The sequence below is a fragment of the Colobus angolensis genome, unplaced genomic scaffold, assembly GCF_000951035.1.
Source record: "Colobus angolensis palliatus isolate OR3802 unplaced genomic scaffold, Cang.pa_1.0 Scaffold176, whole genome shotgun sequence".
Lineage (NCBI taxonomy): Eukaryota > Metazoa > Chordata > Mammalia > Primates > Cercopithecidae > Colobus > Colobus angolensis.
Genome location: NW_012114888.1, coordinates 1,721,152 through 1,730,796, shown reverse-complemented (window position 1 = coordinate 1,730,796; position 9,645 = coordinate 1,721,152).

The window sequence follows — 9,645 nt, the reverse complement described above, 5'->3', positions numbered from 1 at the left end:
TTTTAAATTGGTTCCATTCTCCCCATCTCTTTCCGGTACACCAGTCAGTCATAGTCAGTCTCTTTACATAATTCCACATTTCTCAGAGGTTTTGTTCATTCCTTTTCAGTATTTCTTCTCTATTCTTGTCTGCTTGTCTTCAAGATCTCAGATTCTTTCCTCCACTTGGTCTATTCTGCTTTTAATACTTGTGATTGCACTATGCAATACTTGCAGTGTGTTTTTCAGCTCTATCAGGTTGGTTACATACTTCTCTGTACTGGCTATTTTGTCTGTCAGCTCTTGTAATGTTTTATTATGGTTGTTAGCTTCCTTGCATTGGGTTATAACGTATTCCTTTAGCTCAGTGAAGTTTGTTTTTATCCGTATGCTAAATTCTACTTCTGTCATTTCAGCCATCTCAGCTTCAGCCCAGGTCCACATCCTTGCTGGAGAGGTGATGTAGTCATTTGGAGGAAAGAGAGTTTTCAGTGTTCTTATGCTGATTCTTTCTCATCTTTGCGGGCTTATCTACCTTCAATCTTTGAGGGTGCTTTGGATATTTTTTTTAAGTCTCATCACTTTTCCACGGGGCTGCTGTAGTTTGCTGGGGGTCCGCTCCAGTCCCTAGTCACCTCAGATTTTCCAGTACCTGGAGGTACCACCAGTAAAGTCTTCAAAACAGCAAAGATGGCAGCCTGCTCCTTCCTCTGGGAGCTCTGCCCCAGGAAGGTAAGAACCTGTTGCCGGCCTGAATGCACCAGTACGAGGTGGCTGGAGACCTCAGTTGAGAGTTCTCACCCAGGCAGGAGGAACAGGATCAGGTATCTACTTAAAGAACCAATCTGTGCTGGGTGCGGTGGCTCATGTCTGTAATCCCCACACTTTGGGAGGCCAAGACAGGTAGATCACCTGAGGTCAGGAATTTGAGACCAGCCTGGGCAACATGGTGAAACCCCATCTCTACTAACACAAAAATTAGCTAGGTGTGGTGGTGCACACCTCTAATCCCAGCTACTCAGGAGGCTGAGGAAGGAGAATCACTTGAATCCAGGAGGTAGAGGTCACAGTGAACCAGATCACACCATTGCACTCCAGCCTGGGCAACAAGAGTGAAACTCCACCTCCAAAATCAATCAATAAATAAGTAATCTGGCCACACTTTTGTTGAGCAGCTGTGCTGTGCTGGGGCACCACTTCCACCCCAAGTTGGCTTGGGTTTTCCAAAACCTGGAGGTTGAAACAGCTAAGTCACTCAAATAGCAAAGATAGTGGGCTGCGCCTCCCTCTGGGAGCTCTGTCCCAGGAAGTTTTCAAATCTCTGTCTGCCAAAAAACACTAGTGGGGGTGACTGGAGGCCCCAGTTGGGAGGAAGAGATCAGGCACCCACTTAACAAAGCAGTCTGGCCTTATTTTGGTAGAGCAACTGTGCTGTGCTGGGAGACCCCTTCTGCCTTCAGTCTGTTTGGACTCTCCGAAGTCCACAGGCTGGAATGGCTGAGTCATCAAAGCAGCAAAGATGGTGGCCTGCCCCTCCCTGCTAGGAACTTCATCCCAGGTAGGCACAACACTGTTGCTGGTTGCTGGCTGGAATTGCAAGCCAATGGGTCTTATCCCGTGAGGTGCCATGGAAGTGAGGCCCATAGACCGTCGCTGCTCAGCCCTTTGGATTCAGCTTATTTCCTAGGGGTATGTGTGGAGGTCTAACCTTCTGCTCCATTGGAGTTGCAGTTACTTTTGCTGGGAAGCCCAGAACTGGAGTATGTAAAGCTCCTGGATCTCTATGTGTGCCTGAGCAGCTGCTCTGCCAAGACTTTATGTAGCTCTGTGTGTTAGACTGATGGCCCTGGTGGAGTGGGTTCACAACGGGATCTCCTGACCTAAGGATTACAAAGATTCATAGGAAAAGTGTGGTTTCCCAAGGTTGCACATTCACTCACTGCTTCCCTGAGTGGGAGAGGTTCCCTTGGCTCCATGTTGCCAAGGATGGGATGGGTTGGCTGTTGTATTGGCTTAGTTTTCTCCATTCTCCATGGGTTAAATTGTTTCTTTTATTAGTCCCAATGTGAGTATCTGGATGTTTTAGTCAAAGGTGTGTATTTACTCACTCCTTTCATTCCTCTCCATGACAGCCAGGCACCCTAGCTGTTTCTAGTCAGCCATCTTGGCCAGTCCCACCAAATAATTTTTTCAGTACAATTATTTATAGGATTTGGATGCTGAAAGCTACAAATAACTGATGGAAAAAATAAAATAAGATCTAAGGTGAGAGACAAAAAGTGTTCATGGATTTGAAGACTCAACATAATAAAGATGTCAATTCTCCCCAAACTGATACACAGAATTATCTAAATTCCTATAAAAATTACAGAAGATTTTCTTTTTTTTTTTTTTTTTGAGACTGAGTCTCGCTCTGCCGCCCAGGCTGGAGTGCAGTGGCCGGATCTCAGCTCACTGCAAGCTCCGCCTCCCGGGTTTACACCATTCTCCTGCCTCAGCCTCCCGAGTAGCTGGGACTACAGGCGTCCGCCACGTCGCCCGGCTAGTTTTTTTTTTGTATTTTTTAGTAGAGACGGGGTTTCACCGTGTTAGCCAGGATGGTCTCGATCTCCTGACCTCGTGATCCGCCCGTCTCGGCCTCCCAAAGTGCTGGGATTACAGGTTTGAGCCACCGCGCCCGGCCAAAAATTACAGAAGATTTTCTACAGATGTATACAAGATTATTTTAAAATGCATATATGGAAAGTCAAATAAACTAATCTTGAAAAAGAAGAATAAAGTGAAAGAAATCACTACCCAAATTTAAGATTTCATATAGCCACTGTAATCAAGATTGTGTGGCATTGACAGAGGAGTAGACACATAGATCAATGGAATAGAGTAGAGAACCTAGAGAAACCAGACATAGCAACATGCAAGTACAGATAAGTAATTTTTGGCAAAGATGCAAAAGTGTTTCCATGGATGAATATCCTTTTCAACAAATGGTGCTGGAACAATTAGACATCTATCAGCAAATATATAAACCTTGACTTAACCTTATATCTGATACAAAAATTGACTCAAAATGGATCATAGATTTAAATGTAAAACTTTAAGCTATAAAAATTTCATAAGAAATCATACAAGAAAATCTTTGGGACCTAGGGTCAGGTGAAGAGTTCTTACACTTGTTAAATATTTCTAATTGGGACACCATTAGACTGGGTCTAATTAGGAGACTATTAGACTGTGGCTTTGGCACTTTAAATTTTCACATGAATAAACCAAGGCCCAAGGTACACAGTAAATTAAAACTAGAAATTGTACCAATCAGAAATCACCAACTAACCTCTAACTAGGGATTTTCACTCTAACCAATCAAAATTATTTATTTGTCTTGCTTCTGCAAACAAGCAGGTGAAAAAGTCAAATATTCAGAGTACACACAGGGGAACAGAAAGATCTATCTTTCTGTTCTCAAACTGTATAACCTATGTGCCAATAGAGGCTTCTAAAAGTCCTATCTTCCTCTCTATTCTCAAGCTTTGTGGAAGTTTCTCCTCTTGCCCCTTCTGGCAGAGTGCTAGCTGTTTGCAGTCTGATGCTGCTCCAATTCATGAATCACTGAATGCTCAAATAAAATGGAAATGTACCAAAGTTTTTCTTTTATTAGATCTGGTGTCAGAAGTTGGATCCCAGGGAGACTGCCTGATGATGACCTCTAGGAGGAACAAGTGAACAGATATAGGTACACTGCTGAACTCCTTGTGCTCATTGCCTCTTGCTTTGTACTTGGAGGTCATCACCAGTAAGATCTCTCAGATGTACTAGCTCTACAACTTGTGTCAAGTTCACAGAGTTTATCTGAGCATTTTTTTATCCAGATTGGTTTCAGAAGTCATGATAGAAACTAGACTGTGTCCTGTAGAGAGGCTTCAGGTGTCTGATTGGGTCAAACAGAAACTGAATTGGGTTTAGTAAAGGACCCCGGTAGGAAAGGTTCCAAGAAGATAGAAAATAAGGAATTTATTTAAATACAGAGAGAGCCTGAGACTTCATCTCAGCACCTGTGCCTTTCTAGAGAAATGGGTGAATATTACCAAAAATAATTCAGAATTTTGATGGCTGCAGTGTGGAAGTTTTAACCTAAGCAAAATTGCTTATCTACTGGGCACAAAAAAAAGGGGGAGAGATCCTGAATACCTCAGAAACAACTGGATGTATTTTTAATCAGCACATAGAGGCTTCTAAGGTGTCTTCCTCTCTGTTCTCCTCTGTGTACTCTGAATCCTCTGACTTTTTTACTTGGTTACCTACACACCCTTCATAAAAAGAAACAAAAGCTAGATAAGCATTTACAAAACTTAGAACAACCAGATACGCTTTTTAAACACTCTTATGCCTTGGACAGAATCTTAAGCTCAGAACAATAGTGAAATGTATCCCTGTTCAACATAGAAAATGCTTTGCTTAAAAAAACAACAACGACAAATAATAGAGAAGGAAGCTACAGGTTTAGCTAAATTAGCTTAACATTTCAAAAGAAAAGATATGAAACAAAAGGCTTTCAAATAATTGCCTTGCAATAACAATAACAACTCCAGGTCAACCAGCAGCCTAGAATGACCTTTGGACTTCTCCTAATAAGCGACTTTTAAATTGGTTGCTTATCTGCTTCTGTTCATATGTTTATATATGTCTTTGTATGAATGTATGCATGTTTGAACATTTCATATATGTGCTATTTTATGGTATTACTAAACCATTTTGTAAAATCTTTTAAGGGAGTTTCATTCAAATTGCCTGGGGGATAAATGAGAGCTCATGTAAATTAACTAGTTCAAAAATCTCAGAAATATAAAACTAACCCAAATGTATTTTGTTCTAAGTTCATATGATTTGGGTAGATCATTAGTAAATAAAGCTTGTTTTAAAATTGTTGACAAAATAAAAATAGGAATATTTTCAAAATTGTTTGTTTTTCCTGGGTTGCTGGTCAGACAGGTTTGTGTCTGCTAGATGTTTAAGACCACAAAACCATAAATCCAAACTAAGAGCAAAACATGCAGTAAAAATGAATGCACGTCAATCACAGACATAAAAAGTTTTTTTAAAAAAAAAGAGGTGGCCGGGCACAATGGCTCAAGTCTGTAATCCCAGCACTTTGGGAGGCCGAGACGGGCGGATCACGAGGTCAGGAGATCGAGACCATCCTGGCTAACACGGTGAAACCCCGTCTCTACTAAAAAATACAAAAAACTAGCCAGGCGTGGTGGCGGCGCCTGTAGTCCCAGCTACTCGGGAGGCTGAGGCAGGAGAATGGCGTAAACCCGGGAGGCGGAGCTTGCAGTGAGCTGAGATCCAGCCACTGCACTCCAGCCCGGGCGACAGAGCGAGACTCTGTCTCAAAACAAAAAAAAAAAGAGGGAAGAGTGATGTTTAACATTTTAAGTTTCTTCACTTCTGTGATATTTTCCATACTTGCCTGATTTGTCAACAAAAATATAATAAATAAGATGATAGTGTAGAGAAGAGAAGACTTTTCCCTCTGAGGCTTTGATAACTGACAGCAGGCAAATTAACAGAAAAAAAAGGTATACAGATTTATTGGGATGAGGATGGCAATTATCAAAGGAAAGAAAACAAATGCACCCACCCTGCACCAAAAAGCAGTGAGATTTAGGAGCTTGTGTGTCCTCTTCATAGGGAAGAGAGGAGGGAGAATGCAGACAATTTAGGGGAGATAAATGATTTGAGGCAAAGATAAGTAGGCCCCAAGAGGAATAGATGATGATTTGCGATAGTTTGTCTGGCTATAGTGTCAACTTCCAGTTTTCTCTCCTGTGATAGGAGTTGGTCTTCTCTGGTTGGTGGATCTCTATTTAAGCAGATAAGGGGAATCCAGAGAAATGCTCTCCCTGCATTTGCTCTTTTTTAAGTACCTTGAGCCTGAAGTGATTATATACCAAAGTGGCATATTTCACAGTGGCCTTCCTTGAAGTCCTTCAGTGGCTAGCTGTGTTTAATGTCTCATGAAATTTTTCATGAGCAATTCAAGCATAATTTTTAAGAACAAGTGATAAGGAGGAGGTGGAGCAAGGTGGCTGTTATGCCCAGACCGCTTATTCCCCAGAGAAGACCACCAGAGTCCGGAGTCAAAGCCAAGCGGCAAGGATCTTTATTACAGGTTCGAACCTGGAACTTCCTCACTAGTCATGAGACGAGCGGGAAAGTTCCTTAACTGGGCTCCAGACAGCATTTTTATAGTCAGGGTAAACAGGTACAGAGTCATAGGGGATTTTGTACACATCAGACTTAGGATTGGCTGACATTTGAACAGGGTGATTTGGCTGATTATGATCGGTTCCCGCCATTTCTGGTATTTCGGTTACATTTTGAAACACTGATGAAGTTTATCAGGGGGTGCAGGGTAGGGGTAGGGTAGGGGTAGGGCGGTTACATTTTGAAACACTGATGACATTTATCAGGGGCTTGCAGGGTAGGGGTAGGGTAGGGGTAGGGCGGTTACATTTTGAAACACTGATGACATTTATCAGGGGCTTGCAGGGTAGGGGTAGGGTAAGGGTAGGGCTTGTTTTCCCCGTCTGCTCACCCGGTCTGTTCTGCTTTCTAGATTCCTGGAATTGTTTGTCTAAGTTAGTTCGGGAGTTGTTTTGCAGCCCTGGTCTCTGCTGTCCTGGTCCCTTTCATGGCCAAATAGAAGCCTCCATCAATCATCCTCTCCACAGTAACACCAAATCTGACAACTATGTACACAAAAAAAGTACCTACATAAGAGCCAAAAATCAGGTGTATGATCAAAGTATCTGGTTTTAACTTCATATTGCTGAAAAAGGCACTGAAGGGGGTAGGAAAACCTGTCTTGAATTGCTGACACCACTACCCCCATCCCCGTGGCAGCAGCCACATGGTGTGGAGAGAGAACCCGTGTGCTTAGGGGAGGGAAAAGTCAGCGACTGTGGGACTTTGCATTGGAACTCAGTCCTGCCAACATCAGATAGAACTCAGCCAATGCCCACAGAGGAAACATTTAGACCAGCTGTATGCAGAGGGAACTACCCATCCTAGTGTTCAAAACATGAGTTTGGCAAGCCTCACCACTATGGGCTAAAGTGCTATGGGATCCTAAATAAACTTGAAATGCTATCTAGGCCACAAGAACTGCGACTCCTGGGCAAATCCTAGTGTTGTGCTGGGCTTGAAGCCAGTGAATGTGGGGGACATGCAACCTAATGAGACACAGGTTGAGGTGGCTAAGGGAGTGCTTGCATCACTCCTCCTCCACCTCAAGGCAATGCAGCTTGTTGCTCCAAAAGAGACCCCTTCCTTCCACTAGGGAAGAGTAAATGAGACTTTGCTTTGCAACTTGGATACCACCTCAGCCACAGTAGAATGGAGCACCAACCAGAGTTGTGAGACTCATTCCAGACCCTAGCTCCCAGATATTTTTATACACACCCTGGGGCAGAAGGGAACCCACTGCCTTGAAAGGAAGAACTCAGTCCAGGCAAGATTTATTACCATATGACTAAAGAGCCCTTAGGCTCGGAATAATCAGTAGTGGTAACCAGGTAGTATATGCCGAGGCTCTTGGGTGAGACTCTGAGACGCGCTGGCTTCAGGTGAGACTTAGCACATTCCCAGCTGAGGTGGGTAAGGGGCAAAACTCCTTCTGTTTGAGAAAAGTGGAGAGAAAAGTAAGGAGACTTTGTCTTGCATCTTAGGAACCAGCTCAGCTACAGAGAAGTAGAGCACCAAGCAGGCTTCTTAGGGTCCCTAATCCAGGCCTTGGCTCTTAGATAGTATGTCTGGACTGACTCTGGATGACAGAGAAGCCCTGAAGGGTGAGTCCCAAGCCAGGCAGCATTCAGCACAAGCTGACTGAAGAACCCTTGGCATTAATTGAACAGCAGTGGTACCCTGGCAGTACTTTCTGTGGGCCTGTGATAGTGGTAGACATAGGGATAGACTCCTCTGCCTTAGGAAAGGGGAAGAAAGAGTGGGGAGTGTCAGGCCTCTGAGCCCAAGCCAAGCCATCGCATCCCCTGTGACTTGCACATATACACCCAGATGGCCTGAAGTAACTGAAGAATCACAAAAAAGTGAAAATGCCCTTCCCCGCCTTAACTGATGACATTCCACCACAAAAGAAGGGAAAATGGCCGGTCCTTGCCTTAAGCGATGACATTACCTTGTGAAATTCCTTTTCCTGGCTCATCCTGGCTCAAAAAGCTTCCCCACTGAGCACCTTGTGACCCCCACTCCTGCCCGCCAGAGAACAACCCCCCTTTGACTGGAATTTTCCTTTACCTACCCAAATCCTATAAAATGGCCCCACCCTTATCTCGCTTTGCTGACTCTCTTTTCTACTCAGCCCGCCTGCACCCAGGTGATTAAAAAGCTTTATTGCTCACACAAAGCCTGTTTGGTGGTCTCTTCACACGGACACGCATGACAGGGAGGACTTCATCTTGTGGTTTTTGGTGCCAGTTTAGCTACAGTATAGTAGAGCACCAGGTAGATTTTTAAGGTTTCTGACTCCAGGCCCTTGTTCATGGACAGCATCTCTGGATCTTCCTAGGGTCCTGGGAAACTTGCCACCGTGAAGGAAAGGACACAAGACTGAATAGCTTCATGAGCTGCTGATTGTAGAACCCTAGGACCTTGAGTAAATATAGATGGTAGCCAGGTAGTGGTTATGGCAGGCCTTGGGTAAGACCCAGTGCTGAGCTGGTTTCAAGTCTGACCCAGCACTGTTCCAGTTGTGTAGTCACAGAAGTGCTTGTGTTACATGTCCTTCAGCTCCAGGCAGCTCAGCACGGAGAGAGAAACTCTGTTTGTTTGGGAGAAAGTAAGGAAAAAGGACAAGAGTCTCTGGTAATCTGGAGAATTCATACAGATCTTACCCAAGAGCACCAAGGCCGTAACTCTATGAGTCCACAAGAACTACAGCATTACTGGGCTTCGGGTGCCCCCAATGCAGATATGGCTGCAGTGACCAAAAACTTAGATCACAACACCCAAGTCCCTTCAAAAACCTGGAAAACCTTCCCAAGAACTTCAGGTAAAAATAAGCCCAAACTGTGAAGACTACAATAAATACCTAACTCTTCAATGCCCAGATACCAAAGAACATCTGTAAGCACCAGTACCATTCAGGAAAACATGATCTCATAGAGTGAACTAAATTAAGTGCCAGGGGCCAATTTGGGAGAGACAGAGATATGTGACCTTTTAGACAAAGAATTCAAAATAGCTGTGTTGAGAAAACTCAAAGAAATTCAAGATAACATTCTTGAATATTTCTTTTCAAAGTACCTGGTTTTAACTTCATATTGCTGAAAGAGGCACTGAAGGGGGTGGGAAAACCAGTCTTGAATTGCTGACACCACCACCCCCATCCCCGAGGCAGCAGCCACATGGTGTGGAGAGAGAATCTGTGTGCCTGGGGGAGGGAACATTTCTTTTCAGGGAAGAAAATCAGAATCTTATCAGATAAATTCAACAAACAAACTGAAATAATTAAAAAGAATCATGCAGATATTCTAGAGTTGAAAAGTGAAATTGACATGCTGAAGAATGCACCAGAGTCTCTCAACAGCAGAATTGATCAAGCAGAACAAAGAATTAGTGAGCCTGAAGTCAGGCTATTTGAAGATACAC